Here is a 4139-nt window from a genome sequence, read left to right as displayed (position 1 = left end):
TTGCTGTTCAGTGTTCCTTTGTGTTCTTGCCTCACGCTAGGCTCCTTTCTGAAGAATGGAGATTAAGTTTGGATGAGCTCTTGGGCAGTGCAGAGCAGATGATAAGACCCTTGGAATAATCCGATTTGCAGGTGTTACCGTGCACGATCCTGCCCAAGGGCACCGAGAGAGGGTCCCTCTGGAAGCAGCCGGAGCCGTTCAGCGTTACCGCCCTGCGGCTGCGTGTTGCTGCCCTTTGCTAGAGGCTGCCGCCGTTGGCGCAGAGCCGCGCTCCTGCTTCTGGCGCCACCGGCAGACTTCGCGCTGGAGCGGATGCGAAGGAGGACGCTGCCAACAGAATTTCGGAGGTAGATACAAACGTGCTGACAAAAAGCTCTCACCTGACCTCCCTTGCAGAGGTGAGGTATCTCTTCCGGCAAACAAACTTTGCCAAATCCACAGCAGCCGCTGCGCAGTGCTGCGGGGCACGTGAAGTAACGAGCGAGCGGCAGCAGGGCGCGAGGTACCTTTGCATGCCTGGGGCTGGGTCGTGGCTGCTGCTGTGTCGGGCCACTATGAGCAGCCACTCCCGGGGCCACGGGGGTCCCCGGCGATCGTGGTGCCGGTGCCGCGTCCGTCGTGGGTGCCGGTTTGGGATCAGCCACGGTCAGCGTGGTGGGTGCATTCAGGTCAGCACCTCTGAGTAGCACTAAGGGATAATCTGAATAAATCCTGTGCTACTGGCTGAAGCAATGCCTGTGCTCAGGATCTGGCTGCGGACTGCACAAATGTGCTGCGTTGTGTCACTCTAGTGAAATGCAACTAAAGAAATGCAAGAGCCTGGCAAACACCGTGGCTTCAGGGTGCAGGGGAGAAAAGGAGAAAAAAAAAAGACACCGAAATCAAACCCGAGTTGTATGTCAAACCCAGCAAAGGAAGGTTCAAAGTTAAATTTGGCCAATCCACATTTGTTAGTTACATATTTATGTAAGCAGGGGTGTAGCAAAGTCGGACGACGTCTGCTGGGCACGTTTGTGATGGGAGGGGGTGCTCTGTTCGGCTTTGATCTCCGTGGTCAGAAGGGATGCAGCCGCTGGGGCCGGAGGCTGGGAGCGAAGCGTGGAGCTCTCGCTTGGAAATCTCGCTTTGGCCCATCTCGGGGCGGCAGCAACTGCACGCCGCCGCCACGCAGCAGCTCGTGTCTTGCCGCAGTCCAGCTCCTGCAGCAGAGAAGCGCCTGCGATGCAGGACTGTGGTCGGATCCTCTCCGTCCCCTTTCCCTGGCCTGGCTCACGTGAATTGGCATCACGGGTTCACCTGCCCTTCTCCAATTCTGGCAAATCACAGCAGCGATACCTTCTTTCTGATTTTTTTCCAACATTTGTACAGGTATTGTTAGCATGGATGTTGCTGTCATTTTTTGCCAGACGATTTGGCTTGTGAGCACGAGCCGTGCAGCCCGGAAGGCGCAGGTGCAGCCAGCGATGGAGCTCCCGTGGGAGCCTGCGGCGTCTCCTGTCTTCGTGAGAGCCCAAGCCAAAGTCTGCTTGATGGTTTTTCTGGAGGTACCCATATGGCATGGAATCGTTCAGTCCCTCTCAGTGAACTAACGAAAAACTCTGAAGTAAAATGAGGTGAACTGGTGAATATAAAATACTTTATCCCTGAGACAAAGCAGAATTCACGTCTGCATCACAGAGCTTCAGTCTGACGTAATTAGAAAACCAGACGGGAATTGCAAATAACGCAGCTGTGAGCTGTGTTCATACCTTTGCCTCCGGAAACGGAGACGGGCGTCAGGGCGGCTGCTTCGCACCCTCCCCTCTGCCAGGGACTTGCGTAACCCCAGAGGCGTTACTGCATTTTCGGCGTTTCAGATTGCCCCCTGATTAATTTTCCTTAATTACCTCTCAAGTGCATTTTGGGACGCCGGGGTGAGATGTGCTGTTTTGGGCGGCCTGCCCAGGCCGCTGCAGCGTGAGCGTGGGACACGGCGTCTCTACACGCCGCCGCTCGCTTGGCGGCGTGGGATCCTCGAGGCTCCCCGGGCCGCGGAACGCTAAGCGGGAAGGCTGGGGTGCGCCGGCGCAGAACTATTTGGCTGCTCTAATTTGTCTTTGAAGCGTCATGCGAACAAGTGACCTCGTAGTTCATGCTTGGCCTCTCTTTAAAGCAGGTCAGCCCTGAGTTCCTCCTAATGAAACCGCAGGCCCTTTGCGATCAAATTCCACGTATGAAAACCTGTTCGCTTGCAAATAATGGCTTCCAGTGGCCGTAACAAAGGCACGAAGCCTTCCTCCCTGGGGGCTCCAGGGTGATTCTTCCGGCTTCGGAATCAGCTGTGAGGTTTCCTGTGCTGTTTCAGCTTTACCTTGGACACAGTAGCTCCAAGTGCTTCCTTCCAGTTCACCTACTGCTTTTCTTTGCAAAGCTGAACCCAAGCTGTGGCCGTGTCCAACCCTCCCTCCGTGGAGGCTTCACCATGCGTGCTTGCAGCACCTGTGCCCCTTTAGGGCGCTGGGTTTGGGGACTGGGTGGGAAGGGAGCTCGCTCCAGGCAACGGGGCTCAGCACAGCTGCGTCTTGGCTCAAGCTGGCTGCCCACAGGCCGGCTCCTTTGCTCCGAGCGTGCAGAGAATGAAGGGGGAAGCACGTGACTGTTAAAGATACCCCATGCAGCTTTGAATAAGGGAGATTGCTGTTCCAAGTTACTAGGTTCAGTTATTCATAATTTTCTGAGGAAATTCATCTGCCCTTAGGCCATATGATAGTTTATTCCTTCCAAGTTGGCCTGTACAGTACATAATGGGCCATGTTTGCCAAAGATGTGCCAGTGGAGGTGTTTGCAGAGACCCAGCTCCTTTAAGCATATGGATATTTGCATAAAGAGTTGCTCTTGCTCCTTCTTTGCATCTCTTCAGACTAAAGCTATAGGCTCCTGTCCCGAAGGAACCCAATTAGATCCAGATGTCTTGCTAGTTGTGTGCGTTTTAATCTTTACCCTCAGTTTACGTAATGCAATATCTGATTTCTGCACACAGTTTCCACTGCACAAAAACGAAAATACATCACAAGATCTCACCAACAAAAGCAAACACATGGAAATACAAGGAGTGGAAACTCGCACCACCACCTACCTCCTCGCCTGCCATTTCTGGTCCTCGCCCCCACCTGGCTCTTCGCAGCTTGAACCGGCCAAAGCCGAGGAGGCCGCGCCGGGGGCCAGGCCAATCCCCAGGGCGCGGGGACGGGTTTCCTGGCGGGGGCCTGTGAGCCTGAGCGAACGGCTGAACTCTTGTGCCAGCCACAGAAAAGCCCTGAAATCTTGGACCATGGGAGCTGACGGCGCTCGAGCCTTGTCCGACGAGGCAGATCTCCCTAGATGGCAGTGTTGGTAAGGAGACCCTGGCAGCGGTCACCGGTCCAAACCGCTGCGTCTTCGAAGCGCCAAATGCAGCAAATGTCAGGGCTCTGGCCGGGCTGGAGGAGGCCCCCGAGTAACGGAGCGGTGCTGGGGACGCGGAGCGCCGTGCGTCTCTCCGGCCGGGCTCCTGCAGAAAGGGAGGTATCGCCGGAGCCTCGCCTGGGCTCTGCTAACGCTGCACGTCGGTCCCGAAAGAGGGGAAGGAGAGAGGAGGCTGTTTCCTTATCTTTTTCTTCTGACAAGGCAAAACAGAAGGAAGCAGGAGACTGACTGCAAATCTAGCCTCTCCCAGCGTAGCCCACAGAAAAAAGCACTAAAATACTCCGTAATTTCAGTCAGCCTCCGAGGAGGCGCTTTGCGATGGCGGTAATCAGACGCTTCGCTCTCCCGGTCCGTGGCTCAAAACGAAAGAATGCGATTTTTAAACAGCGCCAGGGCTTTAATTTGGCACAGCAACAGCTCCGAGGTGCTTCTGCTTTTGCACGAAATGGGAACTGTTGGAAGGAGTCTGAGCGCTTGGCCGAAGGCAAAATTAGACATATTTAAATGATGGTCTTTTGTACTCCCATCTTCCGGGGGAAGCACAGCCCTTTACAGCGAGCCAAAATGAAGACATCAGTTATATGCAGCCGAGGCTCAAGAAGTGAATTAGGTCACAAGCATCACACTAACTAGTTAAATAGAGTTTACGGGAATTCTAAAGTGCCTTCGGCCCGCTCTGGTCCTGCTTTGCTCTG

The sequence above is a fragment of the Rhea pennata genome, chromosome 8 (genome assembly GCF_028389875.1).
Source record: "Rhea pennata isolate bPtePen1 chromosome 8, bPtePen1.pri, whole genome shotgun sequence".
In the NCBI taxonomy this organism is placed as follows: domain Eukaryota; kingdom Metazoa; phylum Chordata; class Aves; order Rheiformes; family Rheidae; genus Rhea; species Rhea pennata.
Note: the sequence above shows the minus strand (reverse complement) of the source record.